Source organism: Nematolebias whitei, chromosome 19, assembly GCF_014905685.2.
Source record: "Nematolebias whitei isolate Nwh7 chromosome 19, NemWhi1, whole genome shotgun sequence".
NCBI classification, from domain to species: Eukaryota; Metazoa; Chordata; class Actinopteri; order Cyprinodontiformes; family Rivulidae; genus Nematolebias; species Nematolebias whitei.
In genome coordinates, this window is record NC_056516.1 from 24586967 (window position 1) to 24612664 (window position 25698).

General features: G+C 41.2%; 1 protein-coding gene across 2 annotated transcripts in view; it reads right to left on the minus strand.

The window, feature by feature from the left end:
• runx1t1 (RUNX1 partner transcriptional co-repressor 1) overlaps positions 1-25698 on the minus strand; it is a 73587-nt gene that overhangs the window by 46812 nt on the left and 1077 nt on the right. The gene's annotated exons all lie outside the window — the stretch shown is intronic.

A 25698-nucleotide genomic window follows, 5' to 3' on the forward strand; every position in this document is an offset into this window, starting at 1 on the left:
ATATTTTTGGGTGTAACTGGGACCTTGAGTACACAATTTCGTTCCACCTCATGTACCACATGGGATGCAAATGACAATAAAGAACCTTGAACCTTGATATTAACGATTTACAGCAAATTTTACATATCTATGTATTATTACTACGTATTATCTACGTATGTTAGGCTGCCTTCAGACCTAGGTCTCCCTTGCAAAAGAGATTTGTGATCTCAATGGGATTGGCCCGGTTAAATTAAGGTTAATAAATAAATTGCCCTACTTCAAATTGCTTCATATTATACCTTTTTATTATAAATCGTACTTCATAAATAAGCTTCATACATCATACTTTAACATTCTGCAGTATATTTTAAGCCAATAAAGTATTGGTGTTAATTAAATCTTTGTACATAAAATGATAAAATTGCTCTTATCAACTACTTTAGGAGTTTAAGAACATTGTATTGCTTCTACTTTTAGCAATTATTTCATATTTCTAATGCTGTATTTGTAAAGAAAGATTAAATCAGAAATCATTTACCAATATAACTTTAATTTGTAAAACATAGGGACAATTTTAATCACAATGGGCGTAATAATAAATTAGTGCTTAATCTCAGTGTAGGGATCTTTGTCTTGTAGAATAGGCTTCTACCTATACATTGTATGGAGAATATTCATATGTATGGCTTCAGAAAAGTTCATGTACTGGACAAGAAAATGTAATTTACTCATCATCATCTGACTCATCACTACCATACAGAGTTTCACCATAACTTACATCTTCATCCTCATATTGCTCTTGTGGAAGGCCAGAGGACTCTTTCTGTAGTATGTTGAGCATCTCTTTGGGGAGCTGTTTACAGTAAAAAAAACACTTTAGCTTATAACCATTCTCATCCTTTTCCATCCACATTGCTCAGGATTCCATGTACTAGCAGTTTTCTTTTTTTGTTTGTATCAGCCTGTTTCCACATTCTAGCCATCTAAATTGCTCTCTTTATATGGTTCTTCTAGTACAACTTCACATGGTCATATCAAGGATGAATTCATGCTTTTAATGCAATCCTGCATCTTTCTTCTTTGGGGCATAATGCTGGGGAAAGAATTCAAAGTATGTACTGATAACAGATGTCAGTTGTTTATAGTCATTGAGTGAACCGACAAATTATGCAGTCTTGACAAGTGTAGATGGTTCAACTTCTTCTCCTGTTCTTATTGCAGCTAGGGCATCCACAAAGCTCTTGTTTGACATCATTACAGGTGGTAACTTCCCCTTGTTCATGAATGCAACTGTGTAATCACTGCCAGTCATTGCATGAAGACCTGGAAGTGCATCCAGAAGTGCCTTGTCCAGTTTGCTGACCATGCAGGATACATCTATGTATCTTCATGTATTGTTATTATATAGGCCTGCATCCATGTAGAACTTGTGTTCAGTGTGGGCCAAAGAGGCATGGTACAGAAGTAACACCAAGATGTCAGTGTCATTGGTTTGGACTGAAATCATAGATGTGCAGTCTTCTTCAAGGATTTGCACAAGGTGGTAAATAATCCTAATATCTGCTTCAATGTGCTAGTTGATATACAGTAACTTGGTACTTCTTCACACTTCAGTTGGCCATCCTGGGAAGGGAACTTCTGACATAGACTCTCAATTGTAATATACACAATATGGCCTGATATCAATTATCAATTATTTAGACTATTCATCTTCATTCTGACAGCAATCTTAAGAGTGCAGTTTTGAAGGAGGGTGACTGTAAAGCTCTTTGTCAGTCCTTTGGCCTGGTTTGATCTGATCTAGTGATCTGGTATGCTGTCTCTGTAGAGCCTCTTCTACTTTCTTCCAAGTCCATGATACTTTCTGTGTATCGCACATAAGGTCTACTCGCTCAAGTATTGTGCAGAGATACTTCAGCAGTTGCCAAGCAATGCCACTAAACGTAAGAAAAAGCTAACCTTTGTGAAAAAGCTTTAAAGGTCATCCTTTATTTCCTTGGAGATTTCACAACCTGTTGTCAAGCAATATAGACGTGTGTCAGGTTAAACGGCACAAGAATTCATTGTTGACTTGATACCACCCAGAACTTTGTTAAAGTCACACTGAACTTTCTCTAGCCTGTGTTGCTTTGTTTGCTTTGAAACATTATCAGTCCACTTTAGTCCAGCCTTTGTGAGCAGATTTCCCACAATGGCACTGCGTGTTGACATTGTGATCAACCACCATTTTCTTGCTCCCTCTGAATTTGCAAGGCAGAAATCCCAGTAAGTTTGAATACAGCATCAACACTGATGATTTGTTCCAGTGCCATGTCTACTGCTGTACGAGCATGGCCAATTTGTCCATTTGATTGCCAACGCACCATTCTTTAGAACCTCTTTTACTTCTGGATGCATCGTGTCTATGTTCAGGAGGTTGAGATGGTAATGCACCATCCATTGTGCATAGATGGGTTGTATTGTATGCTTGTATGTATGTATGCATGTATGTTCTGTACTCGCTCATGAAGTCCTCATAGGTTGGCAATTCCTCCATAGCCTCTATGGATTCTACAGTTGGATTTGGGCTTTGGGCAAGGTTCAGAATTTTACTTGGTATCACCACATCTTCACAGAACCTCTGGAAATGTAACACTCAGAAAGCAAGGGCCAAAAGTGGATGCAACCTTTTGCAGTGGATATAGTGCTTCCCTAGCAGAAATCTGAAAATGATCAGGGAACAAGTAGCCCCCTTGCTCAACCTACACTTAAGCCTCTCAAGAGCCATCATTGTAGTGCCGTAACACTCCAAATTAGGCCAACTCTGTATAGAATGGTCCAGAGCAAATAAAGAATTGACTCTTGTGTCACTCTTGTAACGGAATCTGCATGATGTTTTGCTATAGCTAGATCATGGTGTACAACCACATATTCATTCCTGGCACTCCTAGGCAACCTCCTGTGTGGTCCTGAGTATCTCTGTAACAACATCAAGTCTTGTTGGAGGCAATGTCATGTCACTCTTAAAGTCAATGTTTTGCCTTTGTGATTCATCTTTGCCGAGAAGTGAATTCCACCCAACCCACATTGGCACTGGCACACTCTCCTGCTGCTCCACATTCTGTGCTTTGGGCAGCATCCATAAATTGTCCCTGTTTTCAAGGCACCTGTGCATGTCTGGTTCATCTTCTGTGACTTCATATTTGAATTTGTGAACTTTTGGCTTCTTCCTTTAGGGCTGCAGTTCAGATGTTTCAAACATAAAATATCTCTCTTTAGAAATCCTGGTCCCATGCTCTAGCTCTAGCTCTTTTGATTGAATGATGATGTAGACATTCTGGTAGCAGATTCCAACAGTGTCATGAAGTGTCCCTGCTCCAGAAAGAGTCAGTATTTTCATCATAATTGTCCCAGGTCAGTCCAGTGCTTAAACCTGGCTTTGTCTGGATTCCATCCAGTGTTGCCTTATTCCTTTCTGAAATGCCATATGCCCTTTCACTTTACAGTTCTTCAACAGCATGATAGCTGATGGAATGACCAAAGTAAGAGAGGATGTCATTGGCAATGTGCTGTCAACTTTACCACAATGTAACAGTAGAAAAAGAGCAGTTAATTAGCCAACGTTGGCCCCTTTTAAAGAACTGGTCCTGTGCATACATAATAAACAGCCAAGTAGGAAAATAAAGATACAGCAACTGCTACGACCAGGTTACTGTAGAACATAATTTAGTTTTAAACAAGAACGATTTTCCATGTTATTCCCAAGTTCTAAGGGTTAATAAATACCCTATTTATTTTAGAAAATTATGCGTTAATTGTTGTATTTTGTTAAATGAAAAACTCATATTGACACCAAACAAAACAAAAAAAAAAACAGTGTTATCAATTGGCCCTGATTTACTAAGACTTGCGTCAGCCATAGAAAAAACTAATACAGGTTGAAATTTAGGTGGCAGTATTGCACCAAATCGTTAGCGACCACTACTGTGCTTTTCCAGATAGGGGTGTTTTTCCATACAACATTTACTGGTACCAAATTATAATAATCTCAATGCGACGTCATGTCTATTTCTGACATTGCAACTTAATTTGGACAGGATGACAAAAAGAACACTCAAATCAGAGTTGAGAAACCACTTTTACTAACCCCCTCTATTTAAACTGGCAAAAAAATATATAATTCATAATTTATCTTCAGCTAGGAGAACTGTAAACCTATTCATCCTTGCAACTTTTGTTAATAATTAGCATTGCATATGTAAAAGAGTAAAATAAACATACATTGTAAAAATGTTAGTGGATACCACTTGTTTCTTTTCCTAGAGATGTGTGTGATTGTGCAATGGGGTGAGAACTGAGGGGATTTAATAATATTCAGTTACTTAAGAAATCAAACTGTCTTTTTACATGTCATGCTCATCCTTAGGTGGCATGGGGTTAAAGAAATCTAAAAAGAAGATAAGAAAGTTCACCAATGAAAAAAGTCACTTGATAGTTAGTCTTTGCTTGGGAGGGTGGCAGCAGGTACCCCCACCCCAGTACATTGGGGAAAGCATGGTGGCTGGAAGTGCCAACTGTGCTCCGGGTAGCCGTGCCAACTCTGCCAGCCTTGCAGTGTCTGTTTGCCAGCACCATCTGGGCTGAACAGCTCTGCGCACATACAGTACCTCTCCTCGGCACAGAGGGCATCGACACACACACACACACATGCATGGATGTGCACAAGAAGGCAAGGGCAGACACGCACTCCAAACTCATGTAGTATCCACAAACATGTACGGTATAAGTACCACACACACACGTACGCACAGCCGGCCGCTGACAGCTCACCATCTGTGCACTGCTTCTGACTTCTCCCTCTGCTGCGTTCTTTGCCCTCGTTTTTGCACTCATAAATGCTTCGTCCCTTTCCGCCTTTCCTCAAATTCTCCAACCGTATCGTAGCATTTTAGAAGGAATTTCAAAGCTAGTGATCCCAGAGTTATGTCATGCCCACCATAAAATTATGGCTGCTTCTTTATTCAAGGTAGTTACTGTATAAGACAGAGCCTACAGTACCTCTCTGTGTATGTAATCTGCATTTTTGCAAGTCTTTCATCAGATATACAAACGAGATGAGTTACTATAGGAAGTACCACTATAGGTTGTTTACTGAAACATTTGCATACAATAAACATATGCTTGATGCATGGTCATGTGACCCAAAGTAGCCTTGGAGACATCACAAGATCAATAAACCAAAAAACAGTAAAAAAAAAAGAAAGAAATATCCATCAAAGTCTCATAACAGAAAGCATTTCTTCAGAGGAAACAGAATTAAAATGAACAAAGTAGAAAAAAAATGCTGGTGAGATGAGGCCTTTAACTTAAAGGAGAGCAAAATAAGAAAAGAGAGCAGGAGGAAGGTAATGTGAGTGCAGAATCATAAAGTTCACATCAAAGAAAAACAAAACCATGTCCACTGTCTTTACAGAGTTTTGCCTCCCTCTCATGTGTTTCTCATTTAAACCTGAACTATTTGAAAATGAAGGCCAAAGAAAGACACAAGCCCGTGTTTTCTTTCTGCCGCAGAGGGCTCACTTGTGCCTCAGGCAACTACATCATTTGATGAGCATAGTGTTCTAGAAGACAAAAAAAAAGAAGTCATTTTACTTTTCCAGATGTTCTGAACATCTTATACTGGATGTGTTTATGACAGTTTAAGAGTTTTGGAATAAAACAAAGTTGTTCACTTTAACAGCACAACAAAGTTAATACTTAAATCTAAAATTGCCCTTTCTTTCGTCCATTCTGTTTCATCTTTCACTTTTTCTCTTGTTGGCCACCAACTACCAGCAGGAACTGATTGCTTCCCCCCACTGCCATCCATCCTCCTCCTCCTCCTCCTCCTCCTCCCTCTGGCAAATGTATAACACCACCCGAAAGATCTATGACTGAACGCTTCTCCACTCCAATCCCTCTTACTTCCCACAGCCGTGCAGGCTCTCGTTTATTTGCCTCCCTCCTCCCAGCACTCCCCTCTCACATAGTCCAGCTATTTCCACCACTCTTCTATCTCTGTTCACCTCTCTGTCCTTCTCTCCATTCATGCTCTGCAAGAAGTAGCCTCATTACAAACAAGGAAAATCCATTTGGAACAGTCTTCTACAGCCTTCACGACCCCCTCTGAACTCTCCTGAGTGGAAATGGCCCACATACCTCCTCTTCTCTTCTCTCCCTCTTGGATTCCTCCTCTCTGTAATAATTTCTCTGTTTTAGGTTTTTCTATGTTACTTCTCTTCCCCTGAGTCACTCAGTTCTGTGCAATCATTACATTGAGCTGTCTTTGGTTGTGAACATAGCATGAGGGTCCAAGTTTTCAAAACTGAACTTAAAAATCAACATGAACAATATGAACAAGATTAGTTTAATAAAATGCAGTTATAGGCCATATAAAAATCTCTGGCTGAATACACAGGGAATCATGGATAAATGTGCAGTGATCATCCATTTAGACATTTTTGGCTGAGAACATTGGCATCATCTCCATAACACTGACATGAAATTTATGACACAAATATGCATGTTCCTATTTCTGATTGTCTGTTATGCCCTTCCACAGGCCCTGATGTGCAGCTGTAACACCATAACCTTCAGTATTCGAATCATGAGCTATTAGAACACCATGGTTGTTTGGATCCTCAGGGGACGCATTGTTGCATGTGTGCAAATGTTTCAAGCGTGAAGCGAGCCACATCACAATTGCAATCATTTTGCTGTTACCTGCAAAAGTTTCCTTGTGCACATCTACAAACTTTGTCCATACATGTTTGACTCAAATGTATTACAAATGAACAGCTAAACATTCTGGCACAAATGTGATACTCAACTAAAATGTTAAAATATAAGGATGTGAAGCCAAATATTTGTATGTAGAATGCTGCTTAAAGGTAATTAACTCTGGAGTCTTTGGTTAGAGTTGTCTCTTCACCTGCCACATTGTCAGTCCCCTCAAAACAGAGCTAGAATGTGGAAAACAGTGGAATATCAGACATATTAAGCTGGGAAAAAATACAGAAACATGCTCTTGCCTCTCTGCGTTACTCCATGTTGGACTTCATTTGCACTGGATGATGACTGTGCTACTCTCCACGATCCACATGACTTGATAGAACATGGCTGGATTGTGGTCATTCTGAAGAACCTCCTTCAGTGTGGTGAAGCAATGCTAGTAGTACTTGCCAAATAGTTCCTTTCTAGCTATTTTCAATGTCCATGAGACATTCTCCTTTGCCTTCACCATGCTCTTCCCATCTGCTCTGGCGCTGGAAGAGCATGCATGATGCTATCATTACAATTAACATGTTTGCAATTGGTTGTCACAACCATGATTGCAACTTCCTCATATATAAGTGCTATGTGTCGTCATCATTGTATGTTTCCATACAATTACAAAATCAGTTCTCTGCATTTAACGCATCACACATGACATACACCCAGGTGGAGCAGAGGGCAGCTATGTAAGCGTCCGGGGAGCAGTTAGGGATTAATATTACCCTCGTGAAGGTAGTCCTTATTTAAACTTTTAACTAAAAAGCCACGGTGGAGTGTGCAAGTCTCAAATCATACATATGCCAATGTCCCACCCAGGACCCCAACACACTTTCACTATGATGGTAAACCAACCACCACAACCCACTTAAAATCATCATGGCTCTTTCACAATCTAACACATGTAATAAGAAGTCCACTGTGTTCCTAATACTGTACATGGTTTACACATGTTCTGGGTATTTTTTACATCACAGAAGGGTCGTCATCCAATATTAAGAGGTCCTCAGTAATACTGGTTTTAAATTCTTATTGATCACTTTCTAGGTCTTGATGACCTTCCTCCTTATTACATTTCAGACTTTTTGACCTGACTTATTCTCTCCGACTATTGAATCCTACAGGCAGGGCCCTTTGAACTACTCCCATTAAAACACCTTTATTCCATTAGAACTCTCATTTTATTGGACTTTCTAACTACTGTACTCACCCACACTGCGGCTTTAATTTAATTTAAATCACCTTTAAAAAACAATGGGATTTGTATGCACTGCTAATAACTTTACAGCTCATAGTTGCCAAATAGAAACTAATTAATGGATTGATTCTGCAGATAGATAATTAATTAGAAAATCTTGTCATTTTCTCTCTAGTTCTTCTCAAATGTCTACTCTGCATCTCTCTTCCGTGGTTCTCACTTATCTCTTTTCTCTCACCCTGTCTGCTAAAATCTCGTCTTTTCTTTTTGCCATTCGTTCCTCCCTCTGGTGCTCTCCCTCCCCTCTTCTCTCCTTCTGCTCTGCCATCATCACAACATCTGATTAACATATGTCTGAGCTTTCACTCCCTGTCAGCTTGCAGGCATCTGCACACAGGCAAACCCACACAGGCGTGCACGTTCACACAATCTCATTTCTCAGGTTTAGGAGCGTAGAAGACAAATAAAGCCACCAAAATTCCCATGATCCTCCTTTTAACTGCGTTTACTTCCCCCTCAGAGCGAGTGTGCACGTGTGTGTGTGTGTGTGTGTGTGTGTATGAGTGTAGAGTATCAAAGAGGGAATCATCTTAATGTTACTGGAAGACAACAAGCCTCATGTTCCCTGGTGTGCTGCTCAAAAATGACAGTAATGGAGGAAGGAGAGGATGGAGCTCTCCCGAGACTATTGCCTTTAAAATGACTCACATTCACACACAGGTATTCAAAGTTCTTATTTATTTATGATTTAGTTTATTAGACAAACATTTGAGAGCTGAGAGTACGCAGCATACTTTCAGGTTGTTGTAATGTATGTTTGGCATTTATGTAATTATCTGTGTCCATGTGTGGTTATTTTTCTGTCTGTTAGCAAAATCTGTTATAAAACCACTGGATGTTTTTTAATGAAACTCTCAGAAATTAATCATTGGATGTACATCTACAACTGTTTAACTTCAGGAGCCAATCCACTTCAAGATGGTTGCTACAGCTACTCAAACTTACGAAACACATGATTGGCTATAACTAAGGTAACTTTAAATAGATTGAGTTAAAATGCTGGTGTTTTTGTACTTCAGAGTAATTCCAAACTACGACGGAGCTTTAGAGTCACACTAAGAAAAAAAAAAGCCATAAAATTACGAGACGAAAGTCGACATATTATGAGAATTAAGTTGAATAAAGTCTTAATATTCTGAGAATAAAGTCGAACAAGCCTTTTTTTTTTTTTTGCAGCTCTCAATTTATTTTTTTCCCACGAAAATTACCAATCCGAAACTAAATGAGTCGTAATATTATCCGAACTCCGACAAAATAAAGCAACGTTTACCACATTTTAACTGTGGTAAAATGAAGAATGTTGAGCATCTTGTTAAGTTATACTTTGGTATTGGTTTTACAAATAAGGAGATTGTTAATCTGTTAGCATATCAGCATCAGATTATTATCAGTATCAGGACTTTGAACCTACTTACAGTAAGGTGGTAACTCTGATGGGCTGCAGGTAAGGAGCATTTAGCATCAGATTGCTGACACGCCTACTGGATTGATTGACAGGTCGCGTTGTGGATCCAAATTGTGGAAAAAAAGTTTTAAATAAACGAGAGCTGTAAAAAAAAAAAGTCTTGCACGACTTTATACTCGTAATATTAAGATTTTATTCAACTATATTCTCGTAAGTTTATGGCTTTTAATTAATTTTTTTCTTAGTGTGGCAACGTATTTTATTTGATTTTTTCTTCGAGTGGCCCTAAAGCTCCGTCGTACTACAAATAGATCTTTGATTAAAACTTCAGCATTTAGAACTCTTTGAAATTATGATAGAAATGCCACCAAGGTTTGGTCTTGGACCTTGCTATTCATACCAGCTTTGTGTGATCCATCACTGTGGTTCCACTTTTTAAATGTTAATGATTCTTTTGTTTTCTAGACAGCGCCAATGAAATTAGCACAAAGTCATGGATGGACTCTTTAAGCATTTGATTCCTACAACTTTTTTCCTTTTCTTCGCTCCAGATTTACTGGAATCAAACCAATGTTCGCCATCTGAGCAAAAAACCATGCAGCAACAAATGCAGGTAACCAAACAAATACTTGATTGAGAGGCTTGCCAAAACACATAATCCAGCATACAATGACAAAAAGCTTCGCAAAACCACACAGCCAAAGAGTGGGTGATAGTTGCGTTGGTCGACATTTTGTAATACCTGTAATTTTGCCAGTTTGTTGTAATGGCATTCTCGCCATTTGAACAATTTTGTTAAAAAAATGGAAAAAAGAAGGGGACAATGGAGGCACCAGCACGGCAAATCCCACGTTTGTAACTGTACAGGACACAAGTCGTGCTGAGTTAAATAACTCTCCCTGTGTGTGAACAAGCATTGAGGGGCTCACTTTATTCAAGAAGTAAACAAGTCAGCTTTTCAAGAAGGTGGCCGCTGCGTTGTGAAAGCTTGCAACAAACACATATGCGCTTAAACTCAAAACAGATGAATAAAAGGAGCTCTAAAGGCTTATTAACACATCAAACTGAAGAAAAGAACAGTTTTGCTACAAGGAATCTTTTGGATTTTAAGATTGTCTTTGTATAAAATGCAGCCTGTGATGTGCACATCATTGTGTGTGTGGGGGGGACTCTGTAGGAAAGGATAGGAGGGACGTCTTTTTCTTTTCTTTTTTATGGAAGACTTGGTAAACTCAAAGGCAATTTAGAAGGCCAACTCAATGATGAGTCAATGAGGTGCTTTTGAATAGCAGGGGTGATGGAGTCACACACACACACCCTGAAGTCCCCTAGTACATCGTCTGGTTCTACGCATGAAGCTTTGATGGTGCAGAGAAAAGAACTAAAAGCAAGGTTGCAAGAACTAGTCATAAACTGAAAAAAGAAGAAGATGCCGGGTTAAATTTGGACTGACATACCCAGACATTTCTGCCGCCGTTCTAAAATTCCCCAAGCAGACTGAGCTATGCTCTTGTGCTGTCTGAGTCTGTGTGTGTGCAGCCTACACAAAGCCCAACCTCACAGAGTTTACGCCCCAGTGGAGACCATTAGTAATTCCCTACCAGACATGCTGGGAAGACATAGTTTGAGAGAAACATGGGCAAAGAGGCAAAAAAAACAAAGTGTAGAGAAAAGCGACGGAGAGCAGAGCGGCGGAGAGATGTGAAGCGAGGGGGTGGAGCGGAATCCAGCCAAGACGGATGAGAGAAAGACAGTCGGTGACAGACTGATACACAGACACACACGCAGATGGGAAGATAAATGAGCAGATATTCTGGCAGTGCTATATAACGCTGAAAGAAAAGGGAAAAGGAAACATCAGGGCAAACTTCAGTGCCCTTCCTTGGTTTGACTGACCAAAGATGGCCTCGGCTTTGGTTCGATCTGATGCAACATGCCAGAAACAGTCTCAGTGCTGCACGTCAAACAAAGTCCTACGTCAGCCATCAAACCAAACGAGGAGGAACTGTTAAACCTATTGGACACGTGTCGCGCTTCAGAGGATTTTAAGTCAACTGTAAATTAAAGGCAACTTTGTATCCCTTAGGATAAATAGAGAAGAAGGACAGGAAGGAACGAGATGTCCTGCATTACCTGCATGTATATTTGTGTGTTTGCAATGACTGCAAATGAGCAACCCTAGAGGACAGACAGGCACATGTGTGTTTTGGTCTGTGTATGTGTGTTGGTGGTATCAGAGAAAAAAGAAGGAATTGCAGAAAGACAGCAAGTGAGTGAATGCAGCGGAAAAGGTACAATCAGCAGAGTTAAAAAGAAAAGAAAGGAAACGAAAGCAACACAGAGACTCCCCGTGTGTACGGCAGGTCCCCAGCCATCTGGACACTCTTCTCCCTCCCCACATCCTCCCCCCTTGTTCTCCTTTTCCTCCCCTCTCCTCTCTGCCGACTGGTACGCTATTCATGGCGGACCCATTTCACCTTTCAGTGTGTTACACCCGCTCGCCACAATACATGCTAATGAGGTAGAACAAATGAGTTTTTTGCTGCGGGTGTGTGTATGTGTGCAGGGCTTTCAGCATGTGTGTGTGTGCGAGTGGGCGGATTGGTTGCTGATTTTTTATTTATTTTTTTATTTTTTTACAATCTCAGCTTTCACAACATTCACTTAACTGTCGTAAGAGTTGTTAATGTTAATGCAGAAACTGTTATTGCTTCCTCACCTGAAAGCAAATAATTGAAGCATTTTGCCGACACGTGATCTCGTCTTGTTTCGACAGATGCTTCATTTTTGGAGCACTGCATACATGAAGCTTTCCTGTAAATTTAATAAACAGTCTATAGACGATTTGTCCTGCTTTCTAGCAGCTCCTATAAATCCACACAGAGAGTCGTTGACATGGCCCAGTTCAAACTGGACCCACTCTGGTTATGACAGAATGGACACGAGGCAGATGAGAGGATAGGAGATGAGTGCACATTTACAGATCTCTGAATCGCACATGACAGGAGATGAAAGGAGCTCTTGGTTTGTCACAACAGTACACAAGACGCTGGTGAGAGGAGCGTTGACAGAAATAAATAAAAATTATGGAGGCGAGGAGAGGAGAGCCATGGTGTTGAAAGGCTGAGGAGCAATCCAGAAACAAGAGAGGGGAAAGAAAAGCAAAAGAAGACGTCTGCGCAGATGTACAGACAGACGGGATGACATACGATGTACCAAAAACATCACCTCCCATTCGTAAGAGAGTCTTCTTCAGCTCTCTGTGTCAGTAGGTGGCGCTAGCGATGCATCTGTAAGCCTGCCAACTCCCCTCCTTCCCCCTCTTCCTTCCCCCCTTCTTTCTTTTTCCATAGTGAATCATTGTGACAGCCCAGCTTGGCAGTCATAATTAACCGAGTGCACTAGCTAGTGTAGCACTCCGCAGTGAGCCGAGCACAGAGTGGACTGCTCCCAGGGAGAGCTGCCACCGGGCATGATGACTGCGCGTGTGTGATGAATCGTGTGTGCACGTGTGTTCCTTCCAAACCAAACACTGTGCGAAGCATCTCTGAAGCACAAGCTAAATCATGCGCTTTCATCAGATTGTCACCCTCACCAACAATTAGCATTCAAAATGAGTACGTCGAGTTATTTTAAAAAATGGAGGAAACAAAAAGATGCCAGTCATCAGAGGCCGTGGACGCTGCTGCTTGGTTTCTGATTAAATGTGTCAGGAAATGCTGTGCATACCTGTCTTACATATGGGGATTTGTAACAATGCAAGGGATCTGCAAGATGTATATGTTCATCTTCCTGGGTTTATGCATTTCTGTTTGTCTCTTTTAATCTTAATCAAGAGGGAAATCATTAATGCTACAAGTAAAACTTACATTTCATCTGCAACTGTTGTGGTACAAATAATTTTTATTCTGTTATTTTGACACCCATGGCATTGATTAAACTACTAAGCTCCTTTTATCAAGGCAAAGTTCTTCCAGTTTATAAAAAAATATGTACCTAAAATTTGTTTTACACGGACTAATGGAATTGGTGCCACAGCTTCTTGAACTATTACAGAAACAGGAACCAGTCATTTCTGGCTCCCATCCTGGCCCCCGGGGCCCAGGGCCCAGCCCAACGCAGAACACAATGAGCTCTGGGAGAATGAGAGGAACCACCGGCCATCCAGAGATAGCCCCTCTGGTCAGGAACCAGAAAGGGAACCAGAAGGAACCTGAGATCGGGGGGAGGGGGGGGGCAGAGGTTGAGAACCCAGTCAGCGAGAGAGAGAAAAGGGTGGAGACGGATGGCTGGTTGGGGTCAGGATGTGTGCGAAGGGAACGGTTTGTGTCTGTGTGTTCAGATAAATGTCTTGTTCCCATGCTCCCCCAGCACACACACATGCACACGCACACACACATTACTTTCTGGTTATTAAAACTGAAACACTGATAGACAAGCAAATTCATGAAAGGCAAATTAAAGTAGCAAAAGAGGGAAGCTGGACTGAAGTAGCTGCGAGGCCAGTGGCCTTGGACTTGACCCTGTTCGTCTCAACTCCTGCTCCTGGTAAGTGGACTGACTTCTTTAGACCCTATCTCAGGCATCAAACCTTGAGTCAACGATGAGTCAGAGACAAAAACAAAATTGAAAAAACAAAACCAAATTAGACCAAGAAAGAGGTCAGAAAGCGCTCATCCTGACAAGACCTGGTCTGCTTTTAGGGCCACCAATGAAACACGTATGCTGTTGTTTCCATGACAACACGTGTTGGTGATTGTGTTAAAGGCCACACGCATGCTTTCATACTGTATGCATATCTAAAACCACATGAAGGGCAAAGACAGGTGAGTCCTAAAGTGCTTTGCTTTATACATATATAAAAAAAAAGATTTATTTGATTGTGCAAAAATGAAAAGCCCTCCTATGCCATGCAAAATACAGACAATAAGAATTATCTCAAGAAGAAAGAAACTCCATGAATACATCAATGTGCCTTTAACAGAGGTTTCACCTGGGAGATTTAAGTTGCAAGGGTCTTCACATGTGTTTCTTAGAATTTTTTTTACAAATTATCAAGTGACAAGTTCCAAACTGCTGCCCTCAAACTACAAAAATGAGAGATGTTGCACTGTTTCTGTGTCACCCCAAACACGGATGCCTTTTCAAACTGTATCGTGAAGAAAGCCAGCTTCACTCTGGCATCACATGAAAAGTAGGAAGTTCCTTTAGTTGCAGTCTATGCAATATTTTACAACCTTTTCTCTACAAATGATGAATACAGCCTTTTTTCCTAACCTCGTAATCCCCAGTTGCACTGTATTTTTTTATTACAGTAGAGCAGCCATAAATGTATTATACATTGTGGCTCACATGTGCAAGCTGTGGTTAAGAAGTGCAGTGTGAACTCTGTGACAGGGACTGATCTCATATCTTATTCCCAAAATGCTGAAATACTTCTTGGACGTAAGCAGTTCTATCTAAAAAAAGAATTTCACAAAGCACAAGCTATTTAGAAAAAAAGAAATTTGATAAAACCCCATACACTGAGGATTTTGCTCGGCTTTTCCTTTTGTTGTCTGTCACTACTTCCATCTCCCTCAGATGCTTGACTCCACGGCTTCTGGCTTCAGTCTGCAACAGTTTAGAGTCGCAAATGGATGCCCTTCATTCTCGCTCTCTCGCTCTATTTTCAGGGTTGTGTTCTCCTGCTGGCACAGGCAAACAGGCTGACATCAGAGCCACAAACACACAGACTTTGCTCACCCTGTGTAATAATGTGGTTTTCATTTTGAAACACAACAATTTCACTTTGGATCACTCCCACTGGTCTAACTAGGAGCTGCTCTGTAAAAATTTCTACACGGACTGGAGAAATGCGTGGTCCAAAATGAGCCTAAGATATATACACTGATAAACTCACATATTTATCTATAAATCTCAAAACAATGACAGGTTTGTCTTCTTGCTCTCCGTGACTTTGTTGCAGTCTTGCACCTTATTTACCTGAGTGATGGATATCTTATTTTCTACTTTCTCCTCTCCCAATTTCACCTTTCCACACTTGTCACCTTCCTCTCCTCCCTATCTCTATTTCTGGCCCCCTGCCTCAGCCGTAATCACAATCTAATCCTCCGCAATCAGTTCCCCATGAAGATACCCCCCGCTTTTGGCACCAACAACATCAACACGTAGCTCACATTTGAGCAAACACAAGCCTATAAAGACACAAAAGCAGCCAAACTCCATGCAGGTTCAATCATCAGGGTGGTCGGATAGCTTTGGAACATATTAAACCACTTATAATAATTGTATATTTTAGAAATAAATACATCTTTGATGGGCTAAATTGTGTAAAACACTAGGTTTATCTTTAATGCCTCTTAAAAGCCTTATGACAATAAATGTGGGTTCAGGATGAACACAGACATGTGTCTGTGTGTGCATCCCAACCTCAATCAGCTGATGACTGGGTTTTGTTGTCATCCTACAAGGCAAAAGCCCGGGGCGATGCACGACTAATGCATTTGTTTCCTTGGCAATTAGGGGCATCTGTCATGACTCGCTACATGTTTTTGTGTGACTGCATCTTGTAGCCCTGGGCAAGGTGGCAAACACAAAGACTCTTATTTTAGCCAAATACAGCAGACTGATCCCAGATACAGAGGACGGTGGTGCTGATTCATTTCATGGCAGCTTCGCATCTCTGTAATCTAATGACCATCCAAACTGTTTTGTTGTTTTTCAGCTCGTTGCTGGCAAAAAGCCCAAAGTCTGCAATTGTAGGTGTTTACAGAAGTGTTTTACTCAGACAAAATAGTAAAAATGTTGCATGCTGTGGTTGCAAAATGCATTGGACTACTCAACCAAACTGTGTTGAGTTACAGGAACAAGACTGATTTAATAGAACATAATTGGCAGTAGCAACGAACTCAGCATGCCTTTGTTAAGCGACTAAATGACGAAAAGTAAGACATGGGTATGTGGTAGAGTTTGCATGCCTTTATATTCATGCATACAAGAAACAGCAGCAAATGTAATTGGTGAGGTGCACGCGCGCGTGTGTGCACTCGTCTGTTAATATGCCATTCCACACAAATCTCATAACACTGTTCACCCCATCAAACACACAGCGTTGTACACCTCCTTACATGGTACACTCAAAGCACACTCGGCATGCCTTCATTCTTGATTGACAGCCCAGCCATATGGCGCCGAGCTGCGTCGCTTTGTTTGCATATCCGACTTCTGTTTGTGAGCATGTGAGAAACCAATTTGGTGAGTGCACAAGTTTGCATCTGCAAACGCGTGCGTGTGTATGCGCGTTTAGCACACGTGAATCGTAAGCATGTGCGAGATGCTTATATCTGATGTACCACAGGTCACAATATGTGTGCAGCTGTGGATTATTTTGTGGACAGTTTAATACTGGAAAATAAGAAATTGGTCAAATTAAGTTTGTGCTGCTGAAAGTGCAACAAAATGTAATTAGGTTTCCTAAAAGGTGAACAGCAATATCATAATTTAGTCTTTTGTTCACTTTTATATATAAATCAGGGAGAAATAGAGTCTAATTCTGATGGGACAGACAAGCTAACAGCTAGTAAGAACGAGGCCAAAGTGGATGATTATCAAAAACTTTGCAGCAGTTTATTTGAAAACTCTTTTATTAACCTCTACATTGATGTTAGTTTCCCATAGCATGGTTATCCCTGCAGAAAAATTATGATATTCCTACTCAAAGTGCTGCAATGGAAGCATTACAGCGAGCTGCAGCTGCTATTTACACTTGCAAATATCTATCCATCCATCCATCCATCCATCCATCCGTACATCCATCCATCCATCCATCCGTACATCCATCCATCCATCCATCCGTACATCCATCCATCCATCCGTACATACATCTTCTTTTACCAGCTTTTCCTTTCCAGGTTGCAGTGCAGCTGGTTCCATCTCCAGAGGTCACTGTGTGAAAGGTGGGGTACACTCTATACTAATCTTGCAAATAACCATCAACTAATAGGTAAATAACAGTTTTGATGCAAATCTATAATAATGTAGAGATTTATAAAATAATGTTGGCATAAGGTCGGCACAGTGGCGCAGTTGGTAGAGCCCTCAGCAAGAAGGTCTTCGGTGTGAATCCTGGCAGGGAGGCCTTTCTGGGTGGAGTTCGCATGTTCTCTCCGTTCATGCGTGTGTTTTCTCCGGGTGCTCCGGTTTCCTCCCATGCACCAAAAACATGCATGTTAGGCTGATTGATAATTAAATTGTTTCTAGATGTGAGTGAGAGAGTGAATGGTTGTTTGTCTCGTTTGACCTGTCCAGGGTGTGCCCTGCCTCTCACACAGTGACTGCTGGACATGGGCACCAGTGACCCCTGTGACCCAAAAGCAGCGGGTAAAGATAATGGATGGATGGATGTTGGCGTAAACCTTTATGAAGCTTTTGGGATTTTAAGAAAGTAATAATCTACTTTGGTGTTGACCCAGCTCACACTAGCTAACCAATCTGATCAGAACTAAACTTTATTTCTCCAAATTAAGGCTCTGCAAAAACATTATCTACAACAAGTAAGATGTTAATTAGTCATAACATTTCCACAAAACCCCACTTCAAAACAGCTGAGCTGTCCTTTTAAGGGAAAGAGGCTTTCCTCTCACTAAAACATCCTCAAACTAACATCTAGGCAGTAATTTGTCTTTTCGCATGGGAGGCATTAAACTCAGAACCCCAAATTCTTTGCAGTAATGGAAAAAGTGAAAAGTAAAGAAAAAATAAAGGTTACTGAAACTTTACTGAAAGTTATTACATTTTCTGAATGGTATGACTTCTTAATGGTTAGCACATGTGGATGTGTGTGCACAGAGAGAGTGCAGTAGTTGAGGTTAAGCTAATAGCACATGCAGAGGAAGAACTGGGAACCCTCGGTTTATAAAGGATACTTGTTTCCCTGCCGCACTGAAAACCAGATGTTGATAAAAAGACATGGGCGACTGCAGAGAGGACAGATGCATAAGGAATTACTGTTTCTTGAGCCAAACGTCCTAAAACATCTGCAAAAAATTTCCAACCTAACAGGGGAAGATAGATTTATGTTTTCTCTCTTTTCTGCACAAGTTTTCATTTCGCCATAAGAGCTCCTCATCTGTGTCGTGCCTGCTTTCAGTGTTAACAAGACGCCAAAATCTGGAGCTGTTTAACTCTTGGAAAAGTTGGACATTTCCACAAATGGCTTCAGCATGCGGAAAAGACAAATGTAGGAGTCGTAAAACCTCAGAGAGTGGCACAATGGAGTCTGTGCAAATCCTCTGTCGTGCTAAAGCACAACGAAGGTCCAGGTACATCACAAAAATAAACACATACATCTTCCAGGCATAATTCATGTTGAACTGGAGCTACTGGGAAATGCTGAGCTGAGGCAGGGATGTCCATATGGTGAGAAGTCAGGAGAGGGAAGGAACATATGCTTTGATTAAAGGGCTGTCAAATGCAAATCCATAAGAGCAGATGGGGTCATGAAGGTATATCAGATGACAGCGCAGATTCTTAACCAGCGAGATGTAAAGATATATGTTTTTACAGGATCCATTTAGATGAATAGACTTGATCTATACACACAGACACATTGGTTGAGAGGCAGCTCTTGAGATCTCTATCTATACACAGCTTCACATCTTAATATGTTGTCCTGCTGAACTGCAACACTTTTCGATTTTCAAGGGGGGGGGGATCAGTTTTTTTATGCTCTTGTGGCAAAAAATAAAATGCAGTAAAATAGGCAAATCAATAGCAATAGTTGTGCTGGGTTAGGGCATCTTTTCCAAGGTATAAATAACTTTAAATATAAATTTCTTTTAGAAAAATAGACTAATTTTGCTTCTGTTGAGTCTATTGAGTGGGAATGAACAAATACTTTGTAGGATGGCTAGCAATGATTCAGGGAAACGAAGGGCAGACAGGAATAAGAGGGCCCGTGCGAGAGCAGGATGCTTTATAAGTTAAACAAAACGGGGCTGTTATTTGGCCCCATTTTGAGAAAATGGAGCAGCTCTTTTCATATCTTTATTTAACCCCCACTGTCTCTTCTCCGTGCTCTGGCTCTTTATCTTTGAGCCAATTTCCAAAATGGCCCTTCCTCGAAATAATTGACACTCGATGTTTATCGTTGGAGGCACCTGCTGTCGGTTTGACAACAAGACAATCAGATGGAGTGAGCGGCCATCGTCCCATTGTCCCGGCTCTCTGTTTGTCTGTGACACTAAGTGACAACAGCTGGAAGCCCTCTCTTCCGACAATACCCATCATGCAAGTCAAATCCAGGCACAAAAGAAAAAGGCCTCATTATTTAACTATAGTGGTGTGATTTTAACCAGCAAGAAGCAGAAACAATGATGTAATTGTGTCTACTGAAGGTGGATAAAAGGCTAACTGGAAATGCTAAAGCAGTAGGATGTATCTATTCTGTAGTTCGAAACATTTTAACAAGAAATGCACGATATCAGAAAAGCATGCGACATATTGCTAAATATTGCGATTAAGATATCAGTTGTACTTTGTAATAAATCCACATTTTCCTCACTTTTGCCTCCCTGTTCTGTGATCACGCTTTAGTTTTAGGTTCAGTCGGAGCCAGTTTGATTTAAACTAGGCCTGTCATGATAACAAATTTTGCTGGGCGATTAATTGTCTCAGAAATTATTGCGATAAATGATAATATTGTTTGAAATTTGACAATAATTTGTAATTGTTAAAGTTACGAAGAAATGTTGATTTTTGTGTGTACTACCTTTTTTAACCCCTGGATGGCAGTATAAGACTGTCTGAACCGAAGGATGGATAGTGAGAGAGCCAGCAGCGTGTCTCCTTAAGAAAAATGGGAGGGAGGCCCCTTGACGTGACATGGGCTGTCTCTCGTTCCTGTTTTTCGGTTCTCAAAATGGCGGTCGCTCGGTGTGGTTTGAGCTCTTTAGCATAGCATTTGTCACACAAAGCTGTTAATAAAATATCAGTAAACAAGTTCTCTGCTTCTTTTTGCAGAGAAAAATAACTTTTTAGACAAAGGCACAGGTTTCAACCATGAATTTTGGAGCTCTGACAAGACAGAGGTTTTTACCCGAGGTCGGCCTGTTAGCTTAGCTCGTAGCTTAGCTTCTCAGCTTAGCTGTTTTTAGCGATCCAAAAACACAATTTTGGACGGTTAAAACAGATTTTAAATAGAAAAGAGAAAGGGAGGGGTCAGTGAAGAGCACCGGAGTTGAGCTTTGTGTCATCCAGTGTCTTCAGTAAAAAGAGAGAGACACGAAGAAACGATAAAGCCGATAAATGAAAATGAGGTCGATAATTTTCATTTATCATGCGATTAATTGATTTATTGGTTATTACGACAGGCCTACTTTAAACTGCGTGAGGCTTCAGTGATAATGGAAGTTCACCTGATTGCCTCTGATTGACAGCAGCCCTTCACGATATTGATATTGACGATTATTTATCGATACAGCGAGTAGCGCCAAGCTATACTAAACCCTAAGCTCTGCTGTGGATTAGCTGTGTGCATCTATAGGTGCAGATACTGCGACAAACATCTCTCAACACAAATCTCTGAGCGTACAGCCTCTCGTGTTGCTCCCATCTTCTTCTTCTCTCGATGTAATTGACTGAACACGTCAATACTCGGGAGGGGAAAAAAACAGAACATCCACTGTCTGCATCTATTGATCTGCACTCCTCTCTTTCTCTCACTCCCACATGTCTGCTGATTTTAATTACACTTCTTTTTACCAGGCTATTCAGGGCAGCTGCCCTTTTCACAAAATGCACCATCCATCCAGATCTATACATCAAAACTAATGAGAGAAAAATCGAATATCCAAGACGACAAGGGGAGATGGAGGCTGCACATGATGTTTGTATGCAAAACAAAAAGAGATCACTTAAAAGATGATTATTTATGTGCGCTTTTGAAGGTTAATCTTGACGAGGTTGGGTTTTTATAGGAAAGCCACTGAGCATGTACAGCACGATGGCTGAGATTGTTACCTCAGTTTGTATATTTGTCATTTATCTGTTTTTCTCCAGTTTGGTGAGTTTTAATAGTGATCGGTCTTTGCTCACCCCTCCACCTCTCACACATTTGCACAAAGCCAGAAAAGCGACTTTTAAAACCAGGTTTTATGAAGCGGTGGCAAAGCAAGCCTGTCCATTCTTCAGCCATTGTTCTTTCAAGAACGAGGTAAACGGAAAAAAACGGCTCCGAATCGCACATTTTCACAGCTCCTGCCTCCCATCAATCAAGCCCGTCTGTGTGTCCTTGGCATTTGTGTGAGCGTTCCCACCTTTCTAACCTCTTACACCTCAGCTGAATCGCTAAACAAAGTCCATTAGAGACGGCAGCACAGCAATCTCCTTCCACATGCACCAACAAAGACATATGGTATGCTTTTATTTTCAAACCGGCCTCATAGAAAACATACAAACACAAACAGACACATTTTTCTCTCTACCGCCCCTGAATCTCTCTCCCTTCCTGCGGTTAATCTTTAAATGTGGACAGGTGAATATTGAGGAGCTGAGCGATAACGGGGTAACATCTTCACTCAGACGCATTATCGCCGCCTCACATCACCATGAAGCTCCTATTCAGTATCATCACCTCTGGCTGGGACAAACACACTCTATGTGTGTGTGTGTGTCCTTTTGCATTCATGAGCTATACTGTACAAACACCTGGACGAGCACTTAATCACACTCACACACACATACACACACACACACAGCCATACAATGTACCACCCAGACAAGCTTTTTTCTTATTCTAGGAGATAAGCCACTGGATGTGATTGTGTGTTTGTGTGTGTGTGTGAGAGAGAAAGAAAGAGTCTGGGTGTGTGTGTGTGAGTGTGTGCGTGGAAGGCAATGTGCATTAGGGCGATTACAATATCAGCCGACTCCAGATGGAGGCAGGAAAATAAACAGTGAATGAGAAAGCGAGGGAGCTCGGGGACAGACATCGTGAGAGGGAGGCTAAGAGAGAGATTCTGTATGTGTGCGCTTGTGTGTTTGCATGTGCGCAAGTGAGCGCTGTGGTCTGCTTAAGTGCGATACAGTTAGAAAAAGTAAAGTTAATTAGCAACTCAGTCCCGGTCCATACATGGAGGATGCACTGAGAAGTGAATGTGAGACAATACTGTCCTGCACATGTCCATCTTTGTGTATTAAAGCCCTGAGCTGTTAAAATATATAGTAAATGGTAAATGGACTGTACTTATATAGCGCTTTTCTATCTTGTGAAGATACTCAAAGCGCTTTACACTACAATCTGAGCCCTAATTTATCCATTCATACAGCACTCTACTAGATCTCTACAAAGAATCAGTGCTTTATCACATTCATGCACTGATGGGACACACATCAAAGGCAATGAGGGGTTCATTGTCTTGCCTAGAGACATCTAGACATGTGACTGCTGGTGGAATCAAACCCCCAACTCTTGCATTGGCGTAAAACTGCACTAACAACTCATAGTCGCACCATGTAGCTAAACAGCTAAAAAAAATCCTACATCTCCCAGCTGTCGGTCTTTAATGGCGCTGTTTGTGCAGCTGCGGTGCTGTTACAACCCCAAAGAAAATATATGGTTTTACAAGCACGATTTCCCACTTTTTACATTTCTCTCATTTGGTCTGGCCTCTTCTTCTCCCCCCCCTGCGAGTCTTGTGCGCTCCGGTGTAAAAAACCCGAACAAGGCCAATAAAATCAGTTTGTAGCGCTCACCGCTGGCTCTGACATTAAATAAGATCCCATAAAAGGCCAACTTACAGCCACAATAAAAGAACGACTTCTTGTGAGGATGTGCACGCTCCCTGTTCCCCAAACATGTTCACGCACAGGCGAACTTCATTGTCTCCCCCCTCTCCCCCTTAACCCACCACTGCTCTTTCATGGGTGATGAAATTCAATAAGCTGTGAGGGGGAACTGCCCTCTCGCTGATAACCATCAATAGACTTATCGATCTACAATGGCGTGAGTGTGTGCGTGCGCACTAACACAGCGTGATTTCATCTCTAATGCGCTGTGGGACTTGGTAACAGACGGCTCTGAATAATCAGAACAGATCTATACATCTAGATGCAGTGCATTGAACACTGATTTTAGCTGACGTTTGCTCCCGACTCTGCACTGCTCCTTATACACTGAGAGGATAACACATATCACAGCTTGGGTTTAAATTGACCAACTAATGTGAGATTTTCAAGCAAAGACACATCGTGCAACATTTTAATAGAAAATCCTCATCAGTCTACAGATTTGAACCTTGAGTTTCTGCACAGTAGAGCCGGAAAATCGACCAAAAAGCCAAAAAAAAAAGTCCTTTTCTGGTTTTGCAAGCTGCTGAAACGATGCAGGAACACGTGCAACGTAACGACAGCTGATGCAGAAATACACCCAGGCTTCAAGATGAACTGAGTCAACATCGCTTATATTCACCATCCAGCAGACCTGGACCGCGTCCAAACGACAGCGTGTCACACTTAAAAGAAGTGCTTTGTAATTACATCACAAGCGCTGAGGATTCAATGCGACTCGATGCTGGAGGGAAAATGTGCATATGTGTGTGTGTTTTCCTCTAGAAATAATAGCAATTCATGGTTTGTTGCTGTGATCTGAAAGCTGTTTGGATTCAGTATAAACCACTAGAAATCTATTAGCTGTGGTTAACATCAGAAAGCGCTCAAAGGAGGGTGGGAGGGAATAATCCGAGCAAAGTGAGTGTGGGTGAGTGTGTCATCTGCACAACAGACTGAGCGAGTGCGCAGGCCAAACACATAGCCTTTTATTTTGTTATTTTTTTGCAGCATCATAATCTGCCGAGGAGGGTTTGTGTTTATGCCTCTGTGTGTGTGAAGGTGAGAATAAAATGGCTGCCATCGTTCTTTTTTTTTTTTTTTTGCAAGGCCGTCCATGTGTGTGAGCAGTGGTCTGATGCGTTTGACCCTACAGCCTCAGAGCTGGAGGAGGAGGAGGAGGAGGGAGAACAGGTGTGAGGCAGGCTGGTGGCTGGGCAGATGGCCCCTGGAAGTGATGCTGCGGAGTCTGGACCACAGAGCAGCATTAATACATGCCTGTTCCTCCAGTCCAGCGATAACCTGCAAACAGCACCTGTCTGTCACTCTCTGTCTGTTTACTTTTCATTTATTCCCTCTTTCTCTCGCTTTACTGTCACTGCAGGTCACTGCTATAATGTTTGAACTGAAAAACAGACGACACAGTGTACAGAAAATATAGCATCGTCGCATAAAGAAGTGTAATAAATCATCCATTTACATCCTAACATCTTCCCGTTACTCAGATGGACTCCACGCTCTTGATGCCCACACTTTATTTAGTTAAAGTGACAAAACACGAAGACAGGATTGAGTTAAATTTGAGTTTATCACTTCTGATATTGTCATATAGACCTAATTTATCCAGCTTGTAAATAAAACAGCTGCATCATATCAGAGTATTGGATTAAAACCGTTTACTTGTTGTTTTCTTCCTGATTTGTTTCAGCTCGTCTGCGTGTTTAAGATGAGTTACCGAATCAGAAGTCTGCACATTTTTCTGTCTTTTTTTTTTTTTTTTTTTGCAAAAGGCTATTGTGGCGTGTAAATAAATGTCCGAGCGGCGTGGTTCTCATGGAGATGTTTTTCCTCCATCTCTAATCTGAGCCGTGAGAACAGTCTGCAGCAGCCTCCCCGAAACCCGCATGTCTGCTCTTTCCCCAGTCAGAGCCAAAGACTCCCACTGGAGTAAAAATACACACCAACAAGCCTTTAATTTCAACCACTTCTCTTTTTTTTTTTAAGGGAAGAGGGAGGAAAAGGGAAGGAGAAGAGGCTTTTTTCTGCACTTTTGGTAGAAATGGTGGTGATGAGGGTGTTGTGAAGAGAAAACGGGTGAAGGAGGAGAGTTCACATGAAGATGAGTTTATGTCAGCACCTGAAGGATGTTTTCAGCTGCACGTTTAAAATACAAACTTTTTTTTTTAAAGAAGGTTTTTCATGCTTTCCAGGATTCTGAGCATAACCAGCAAACTTCCTGCAGCTGTTTTGTTTATTAGTGATGTTTTCATCAATCATTGGCTACTTTAATGTTGGATTAAATCATCTTCTTAAGAACTTTGCCGCAGGTGCAAGAACTGCTAAATATCACAAACGTAAACTGATGCTGCCCATTTAACAGCAAACACATAACACTGGGACAATCTGCAACTTATATATTATATATATATATATATAT